Genomic DNA, 10,231 nt, shown 5'->3' with positions numbered 1-10,231 from the left:
CATCTCACTTGCACTGCTATGGCCACAAAAATAGCTACAACTGTGGACAATGAACTGAACTTAAGTACGACACATGGAGAGTCAAGTAACAAATCAGAAAAGAACTCAAATTTGTGTATGTTGTAATGGATGAAAATATGTCTTTTGTGAAAATGTCTCTCTGTTATTTTCTATGACATGTTGCCGTGTTGAATGGAGTATACCAAGTTCTAGGAGCATCATTATATACTAAATTATGTATCAGATCACTTTGCTTCAGTCCTTTTCGTCGGCATTGTTGGCTGAATACAGATTGGGATGTACTTCCTATGCCAATATTGTGTCATTTCTCCAGTTAATTTAAAAGGCTTATCATGTACATGTGGGTGCAGCAATGGGATCAATAAATAGCAGGCAAATGCAGATGAGCATGGAAGGATTTAGTACACCCATAAAGAAAGCAAGTGCTCCTCTCTTTGTAAGTCAATTGCTTTCACTGACTATGATCGTATTCAGTTCATTTTTTTAATGAAGGTGCTTATTTATTCATTCTTTATGTTCCAGTGCTCGTCATTTATACCTGAGTGTGAAGATAATTTGAAGCCTAAAGTGGGGATGACATTTGATGGACTGAAGGCTGTGGAGGAGTTCTACAAGTCTTATGCACATCACTCTGGTTTTGGAGTTCGTATCGGACAGCAAAAGAAGTTGGAAAATGACGTAGTTCATACTAAACGATACATGTGTAGCAGAGAAGGATTCAAGTCAGAAAAGGGTAACATGATTGGCGACCCATTAAAGAAAAGGCGTAATAACATGGACACAAGGTGTGGTTGTGATGCACATATCTTTGTGAAGTTGTGTGCTAATGATACCTACAAGATAGAATCATGGGTCGAGCACCATAGCCATGGTCTTGTGTCACCTGATAAGCATCATTTGATCAGATCAAATCGTCGAGTTAGCGAAAGAGCAAAGAACACATTGTACACATGCAGCAAAGCAGGCATAGGCACCTGCCAGGTGTACAGGCTCCTCCAAGTCAGCGAGGGTGGGTTTGCGAATGCTGAATGCACAAAGAGAGACTTGCAAAACTACTATCGTGGCCTCAGATTAAAAATCAGGGATGCAGACGCACAAATTTTTGTGGCGCAGCTAGGTATAGAAAGCAGGAAGTTAATTCAGCATTTTTCTATGATTTCGTTGTGAGCGATGAAGGAAAGTTAGTGTATGTGTTCTGGGCAGATGCCACAAGTAGGAAGAACTACAAACATTTCGGTAGCGTGGTATATATCCTTTGATTCTACATATACTACTAATTAGTATGACATGATCTTCGCACCATTTACAGGAGTTAATCATCACTTACAAAGTGTGTTCTTTGGTGGTGCATTCTTACTAAATGAGAAGAAAGAGTCATATGTTCGGTTGTTTGAGACCTTCCTGGGAGCAATGGGAGGTGTGGCGCCGAGACTCATCATAACTGATGAAGCTACTAGCATCAAGAATGGAATTGATAAAGTTTTTCCAACCTCAGTACACAGGTTGTGCATGTGGCATATAATGGAAAAACTTCCAGAGAAGATTGCACATGTGATTAGAGAAGAACCTGAATTTTGGAAGAGGATGAACGCATGTGTATGGGGTTCAAAAACTGTGACCGAATTTGAGTTAGAGTGGAATTCCATAATTTCAGACTTTGGGTTGGGGGATAATGAGTGGTTGACTAAAAGGTTTAGCCTTAGAGAGTCATGGATACCAGTCTATTTCATGCACATATCACTGGCAGGCATTCTGCGAACTACTTCAAGGTCTGAAAGCGCAAATTCATTTTTTAACCGATTCATTCATCGCAGGCTCACTTTTGTTGAGTTCTGGCTTAGATTCGAGACGGCTTTAGAATGTCAACGTCAAGAGGAGTTGATTGCAGACAATTCAAGCATCCATAGGATCCCCCAATTAGTCACACCGTGGGCAATGGAGAGACAAGGTAGTGAAGTATTCACATATGAGGTGTTTGTGAAATTTCAGGAACAAGTTATTGCTGCAAGAGACCACTGTTGTGTTCAAGGAATTGCACAAGATGAGGGAATTAAACTAGTGACCTTTAAAACGGGTGCTAGTAGGGCAAGGGAGGTCCGATGTGACACGAAAACCATGATAGCTAACTGTTCGTGCAAGTTATTTGAGTCACATGGAATCCCATGCCGCCATATTATCCAAGTGATGCGAACTGAAAATCAACAGGAGCTCCCAACCTTCTCTATTATGGAAAGATGGCAGAAACGGTGTAAAAGGTATGAAAGTTATAATAATTATTACTCTCATTTTTTTCGAAATCACATGGTCACATCATTTTTTGTAGTGAGAGTGTTTATGATGAACAAGGGAACCTTCTAGAAGAAAAGCCCACCGACTCCTTGGATGCAGCTGTGAGGAAAAAGATTTCAACAGTGCGAAACAAGTTGGAAGATCTAATTCAGAGAGCCAAGCAATCAGATGAAGTCATGGACTTTTTGGTAGCAAGTGTTCTGAGCATTGAGGAGCCTCTGAACCAAATGGTTCCTAATGCAGTCAAGCACACTAGGCAAGAGGAATACGAGGCATTTATTGGTTGCAACATTCCTACTCAAGTTGACATACACCCGCCAAATGATGCTCATTTGGTAGGAAGATGTAAAAGAATAAAAAGAGGAAAGGAAATGAATAGGGAAAACAAAAGGAGAAGAACAAAGAAGCCAAGGCCAAGGTTGCACGCTTGTGCAAGACATGCAACCAAATAGGTTTTCATGACGGTCGCAATTGTCCAACCAAAAAGGTCAAGGAAAAGAAGCCATGAATGTGCAACCCATTCTTCCAAATGGTGCAGCATCATAGCTAAAAGTCTTTGAGGAAGGAGATGAATTTTGAATCCCATTTATTCGGTTTATTGAAATTTGAATTTATGTAATGGATGCCAACTTGTGCTTTGTCCAAATATTTAAGTTATTTATATCACACTTGATTCTGAACTCTATTCATCAATTGTTGTCACAGAAAAGTACATGTGCTGAATATACTTGAGAATGCTTGGTGCCGCTGCTTCATAAATGTTCTGTAGTTTTCCCTGTTTATTAAGCAAGAACTGAACAATAGGTTAAATTGTGAAACTATTCTTGCGGTTATTGACCATTCTCATCGACTCAGAAGACGACCAGTGGGTTTGCGAATGCTGAACTGAATTTCCTTTCTCCCTCTACACTGCTGAAGTACCGGTCATACTGTTTTTCAGTACCAAATGATACTTGTAAACATGTACGCATTAACTAACAATACGAATCATGTAGGAACAGCTCAGCTTACAAATGACAGTACCAAATGAGACTGTTTTTCAGAATGAATCGTGTAAGAACAACTCAGATTAGCGTCAACAATAGCATTCACAAAAAGGAAGTGAAACAGCCATTTCTTTTTTTAAAAAATCAGTCAGCAACAACTTGGCATCCTCTTGTTTCTGAATTTTACATCCACCTTTTTCTGAATTTTGTAGCTCGATTAGTGATGAAGCTATGTACCTAGGGTAGGGTCATAGACCTGTCCAAACTAACCTACCCAAAGACATCTTCAGAAGAAATCATCTTTTAATCGACTTGAAGGTGTCTCACTCGACAGACTTGAAGATACTCGACCAAGAAGCAATCACTCGACCAAGACCAAGCCACTCGACGGTCAGGTGACCTAAAGGCGCTCTGCATGCTAACGGCCGGTTATTAAGTAGCTTTTATGGTCATCATAGCACTTTATTACTAGCGTCACCAGTAACGCTCTGCCTTAATGTACATTGAACCCTTTGTATTGTGGGCTGGCTGGGGTCTGGGCGCACTCTATATAAGCCGACCCCCTCCTCTGAGACAAGGGTTCGCACGCCTGTAATTCACATACGCATAATCTAGTCGACCGCCTCCGGGCTCCGAGACGTAGGGCTATTACTTCCTCCGAGAAGGGCCTGAACTCGTAAATCTTGCGTTCCTACAACTCCTCTATAGCTAAGATCTTGCCTCTCCATACTTACCCCCCTACATCACTGCCAGACTTAGAACCACGACAGTTGGCGCCCACCGTGGGGCCGTGGTTTTAGCGTTTTGTTGCAGGAGTTGCGATTTTTTCCGACCCGAATCATCATGGTTTTCGGCGGAGTTTTGGTGGAGGGCCGCGAGATCCGTCTCGGCGCGCTCACGTTTATCGCCGACCACTCCGCGTGGCTTCAGGAGGCTCCGCTCGACGTGGACGCACTCCCTGTCTGCGGGGTAACGCACGTTAGCGCGTGCGTCCGCGGCGTTCTCCGGCGGCAACCGTCGACCCCCTACCGGTCGGCTCATGTGTTGTCCTCCCTCCCAGTTTCCCACCAGCGCAAGGGCTCTGGTCGGTCGAGACTCCAGCGGTGGGTGACACACGCGGTGACACGCCAGTCGGCCACCCCTCAAGTCGCGGCGATCGAGCCCGACGAATCCCTCTACGGCCTGTTCGACCTGTCGATCGGCTCCGTAGAGACTGCATCCGAGTGCGACAGCAGCGATCCGGCGGCGGAGGTTCTGATGGTCGATGGACCTCCCAATCCTCCCGGTTTTCCCCGCACCGACGGAGGCGCGGGTGGAGGTGACCCGTCGTGTCCTCATGAGGAATATCTTCCCGAGCCTCTCACGTCGCTGCAGAGAGAACTTCGTCGCCGGAACATGGATGCATTGCACACTCCTATCATTGGAGAAACCCCCGAGGCTCGTGCCTTGGAGGACACGCGCCTGGCAAACTTGGCCGAGCGCACTCGACTGGAGAACCTCCAGCGAGCACTCGACAAGCGTGCGCGACAACGGGTTCCCGAATCCAGCCGACGTCAGCTCTTCCCGCCCCCGCAGGTATATCGAACTCCGATTCAGAATTTAGCAACTGCAGCCTGCATAGCAGAGTCGATTCAGCCTTCCCAGTCGGAGGCTGGCAGAGGCTTGCTGCAGATCAGAGCGTTGCTCCGGGCAGCAGGAGACCAGAATTCCGCTGTTTCTCAGTCGCGGAACAGGATTCACAGTAGATCCGTTGCCGCAGACACAGTCCAGTCAGCTCATAGCCCAAGATCGCCCCCGAGGCGTGAGGGACGTGGGGACCGGCGTAATCAGCATGGTAACCGTGAGCAATATGATCACTGATTCGATCATGATGATCGACGTCGAGTGCCCACCCCTCCCCCGAGGAGCGGGTCATATGCGCCTCGACAACAAGATAATAGGCGCCCTCGTAGTGTTGGGCGAAGGATTCCAGTCGACTCCAGGGAGCCAGGCTTCGATGCGAGATCCATTCTCGTTCAAGGTTTGGTTGACAGGAACAGAGCTCACTGGGAAGGACACGATAGAGATGCTCCTACCAGCAGCAGAGCACATGTTTCGGGGCCAGAGTGCTTTAGTAGAGCCATCAGGGCCGCTGTGATTCCTCCCAACTTCAGGTTGGCGACTGGAGTCAGCAAGTTCACTGGCGAGTCCAAGCCCGATACTTGGCTTGAAGACTACCGAGTGGCCGTCCAGATTGGCGGCGGCAATGATGAGGTGGCCATGAAGCACCTGCCTCTCATGTTGCAGGGCTCGGCCAGAGCGTGGCTGAACCAGTTAGCACCCAGCAGCATTTACACTTGGGAAGATCTCGCCCGAGTGTTTGTCACCACATTCGAAGGAACATGCAAACGACCGGCAGGGTTGACGGAACTGCGGTCCTGCATGCAGAAGCCGAATGAAACCTTGAGGGACTACATCCAGAGATGGATCACGTTGCACCACACGGTAGAGAATGTGCCTGACCACCAAGCAGTCTGTGCCTTCAAAGAAGGCGTCAAGTACAGAGAACTGAATCTGAAATTCGGTCGAACCGAAGATATGTCTCCGAACCAAATGATCGAGATTGCCACCAAGTACGCTAATGGAGAAGATGAGGATCGACTCCGGAGTGGCAAGCTGAAGTCAGTCGCCCAAGAAACCGGAGGAAATTCCAATCGGAAACAGAAGCGGAAAGCCGAGCCAGCTGCTCCTAGGGAAGCCTTGGCTGTGACTCAAGGAAAGTTTAAGGGGAAACCCAAAGGACCTTGGAACCCCAAGAAAGTTAAAGACCAAGACGAAAATGATGTGTTGTATTTGCCGTGCCTCGTCCACACTAAGAAAGATGAAGAGGGTAATTTTATTTACCCAAAACATACCACTCGACAGTGTCGACTCTTGATCCAGCAGTTCCAGGGCAAGCAGCCCAAAGATAAAGAGAAGGAGTCAGACAAAGTTTAGGACAAGGAAGATAGCGACGATGGATACCCCCAAGTCAATTCCACCCTGATGATTTTTGCTGATGTTGAGAGAAAAAGTCGACTGAAAGTCATCAACCGAGAGGTGAATATGGTTGCTCCGGCGACACCAAGTTATTTTAAATGGTCTCAGACTGCCATCACATTCGACCGGTCCGATCATCCAACGAATATTGCCACCCCTGGGAGGCAAGCTCTGGTGGTCGACCCAGTGGTTGAAGGCACTCGACTGACCAAAGTCTTGATGGATGGTGGCAGTGGTTTGAACATATTGTATGCTGAGACATTGAAAGGGATGGGCATTCCGATGTCCAGACTCAGTGCCAGCAACATGAGTTTTCATGGAGTCATTCCTGGGAAGAAGGCTGAATCACTCAGCCAGATTGCTCTTGATGTGGTTTTCGATGATTCCAAGAATTATCGCAAAGAAAAGTTGACATTTAAAGTTGTAGACTTCCAGAGTGCCTACCACGCTATTTTGGGCAGGCCGGCTTATGCACACTTCATGGCCCGACCATGTTATGTGTATCTCAAATTGAAGATGCCTGGCCCCAAAGGTGTGATCACTATTACGGGCAATCGTAAGAAAGCGGAAGAATGTTTTCAGAAAGGTTCGAAGATCGCCGATGCTCAGATGGCAGTGGTGGAGTTGCAGGAATACTAGAAGACTGCAGACCCGAGTGATTTGTTGCGAGCCAAGAAGCCCGCTACAGAATCAGCTTTTCAGTCGACTGGCGATACGAAGACAGCTCACATCCACCCGACCGACCCCGGCGCTGCTCCAACTCATATCTCGACAACACTCGACTCCAAATAGGAAGAAGCGCTCATCCAGTTCCTCCGTGAGAACTGGGACATTTTCGTATGGAAGCCTTCTGACATGCCGGGTGTTCCCAGGGAGCTGGCTGAGCACCGCCTAAGAGTCGACTCAAAAGTAAAACCTGTCAAGGAACATCTCCGACGGTCCGCTGTCCAGAAGAGAAAGGCCATTGGCGAGGAGGTGGCTCGGCTCTTAGCAGCGGAGTTCATCCGAGAAATCTACCACTCCGAGTGGCTCGCCAACGTTGTTATGGTCCCCAAGAAGGACAAGTCACTTCGCATGTGCATTGACTTTAAACATATCAATCGGGCCTGCCCGAAAGATCATTTTCCTCTCCCCCGCATCGATCAAATAGTCGACTCGACTGCGGGATGTGAGCGACTGTCTTTTTTAGACGCCTATTCCGGGTACCATCAGATCCGTCTGTATGGGCCTGACGAGATCAAAACAGCCTTCATCACTCCATTCGGGTGCTTCTGTTATGTTACCATGCCGTTCGGCCTCATGAATGCCGGAGCCACATTCATGAGGATGATTCAGAAGTGTTTGCTCACCCAAATCAGTCGGAATGTGGAGGCGTACATGGATGATATTGTGGTCAAGTCATGGAAGGGTTCCAACCTGCTGACTGACCTTGCTGAAACCTTTGCCAACCTCAGGAGGAATGATATCAAGCTTAATCCATCAAAGTGCACATTCAAAGTTCCTGGAGGAAAATTACTTGGTTTTCTCGTTTCCGAATGGGGAATCGACGCCAATCGAAAAAAAGTCGGCACTATACTCTGAATGAAAAGTCCTGTGCGAGTGCACGATGTCCAGAAGCTTACTGGTTGCTTGGCCGCTTTAAGTCGATTCATATCTCATCTCGGTGAAAAGGCATTGCCCCTTTACCGATTGATGAAGAAGTCCGACAAGTTCGAGTGGACTCCTAAAGCTAATGCAGCGTTTGCAGAGCTCAAAGATCTGCTCTCCACCCAGTCGGTGCTTGCTTCCCCAATCAGTAAGGAGCCTTTGCTGCTTTACATTGCAGCCATGGGACAAGTCGTCGGTATGGTACTTACGGTCGAGCGGGAAGAAGAAGGAAAGGCCTTCAAAATTCAGCGCCCAGTATATTATATTTCTGAAGTTTTGACCCCGTCGAAGCAAAGATATCCTCATTATCAGAAGCTTGTATACGGGATTCCATTACAGTCGTCAGCGACGCTCCATTATCAGAGATCCTACATAACAGGGATGCAGCCGGTCGAGGGGCAAAATGGGCGATTGAACTCCTTCCTCTAGATATCAAGTTTGAGGCAAAGAAAGCTATTAAGTCCCAGGCAATCGCAGATTTCGTCGCCGAGTGGATTGAACAGCAGCTGCCAACTCAGGTTCACTCAGAGCATTGGACCATGTTCTTCGGCGGTTCCAAGATGTTGAATGGTTCCGGTGCCAGAGTAGTGTTGGTCTCCCCCAGAGGAGATAAACTCAGTTATGTTCTTCAAATCCACTTTGATTCCTCCAACAACGAGCAAAATACGAAGCACTTTTGTATGGGTTGCGCATGGCCATTTCACTCGGCGTCCGTCGCCTCATGGTCTATGGTGACTCAGATTTGGTGGTTAATCAGGTGATGAAGGAATGGGATGTCAGAAGTCCAACCATGACTGGTTATTGCAATGCAGTGAGGAAGCTGGAGAAGAAATTTGAGGGGTTAGAGCTTCATCACATACCCCGACTGAAAAATCAAGCAGCTGATGATCTGGCAAAAATAGGTTCCAAAAGAGAAGCCATCCCTAGCAATGTGTTTTTGGAACACATTCACATACCATCAGTTCAGGAGGATCCCTTCAGTGAAGAGGCCCCGCAGCCAAAAAGCGCCACGGATTCGACTGAAGTTGAAATTTCAGCTGTAGTCGACCTGATCATGGAAGTCTTGGTCAGCACTCCTGACTGGACAGTACCGTACATTGCATACATCCTAAGGAAAGAGCTCCCAGAAGACGAAGAAGAGGCTCGACAAATCGTCCGACGATCCAAGGCCTTTACAGTCATAAAAGGATAGTTATATAAAGAAAGCACGACTGGAGTTAGTCAGAGGTGTATTACACCAGAAGAAGGTCGGATGATCCTTGATGATGTCCACTTGGGGACCTGTGGTCACCATGCGTCCTCTCGGACCATTGTGGCTAAAGCATACCGAGCGGGATTCTACTGGCCAAGAGCCAATGAAATGGCAAAAGAGATAGTCGACAAGTGTGAAGGATGTCAGTATTACTCCAATATGTCGCACAAGCCCGCGTCAGCTCTGAAAACCATTCCACTCGTCTGGCCCTTCGCTGTTTGGGGGCTGGACATGGTTGGACCACTAAGAATAGGCAGGAGCGGCTTCACTCATGTGCTAGTAGCAGTCGACAAGTTCACCAAATGGATTGAAGCCAAGCCTATCAAGAACCTTGACGCTTGCACTGCTATCAGTTTTATCAGAGGGTTGATATTCAGATATGGAGTTCCGCACAACATCATCACTGACAATGGGTCAAACTTCGATTCTGACAAATTCAGGGCCTTTTGCGCTTCTCAGGGTACCCGAGTCGACTATGCTTCGGTCGCTCACCCCCAGTCGAATGGGCAAGCAGAAAGGGCAAACGGCCTAATTCTTAAAGGACTGAAACCCCGGTTGATGCGCGATCTCAAGCATGCAGCAGGTGCATGGGTCGACGAGCTTCCATCAGTCCTTTGGGGATTGAGGACAACCATGAACCGATCGACCGGAAGAACCCCATTCTTTCTGGTCTACGGAGCCGAGGCAGTCTTGCCGAGTGACCTGCTTCACAACGCTCCCCGAGTCGAGCTCTACTCTGAAGATGAAGCAGAACAAGCCCGGCAGGATGCAGTCGACCTCCTGGAAGAAGAAAGAGAAATGGCCATGATCCGATCGACCGTCTACCAACAAGGCTTGCGCCGATTCCATGCCAGAAATGTGAAGGGTCAAGCCTTCCAAGAGGGAGACTTAGTCCTCCGAGTGGATCAGCAGAAACCACACAAACTCGCCCCTACTTGGGAAGGCCCCTTCATAGTCACCAGAGTCCTTCGCAATGGAGCATACCACCTCTACAATGTCGATCGCCAGATTGATGAGC

The 10,231-nt window shown here is 47.6% G+C and overlaps 1 pseudogene; it reads left to right on the top strand.

The window, feature by feature from the left end:
• The first annotated feature begins 373 nt into the window (after positions 1 to 373).
• On the top strand, positions 374 to 2,856 carry LOC147992641 (protein FAR1-RELATED SEQUENCE 5-like; annotated as a pseudogene).
• The last annotated feature ends 7,375 nt before the right edge of the window (positions 2,857 to 10,231 follow it).

The sequence above is a fragment of the Triticum urartu genome, chromosome 1A, assembly GCF_056163025.1.
Source record: "Triticum urartu cultivar PI428250 chromosome 1A, HENAU_Tu73, whole genome shotgun sequence".
Taxonomy (NCBI): domain Eukaryota; kingdom Viridiplantae; phylum Streptophyta; class Magnoliopsida; order Poales; family Poaceae; genus Triticum; species Triticum urartu.
The sequence above is the reverse complement of the archived record's forward strand: the minus strand, read 5'-3'. Positions and strand labels throughout refer to the sequence as shown.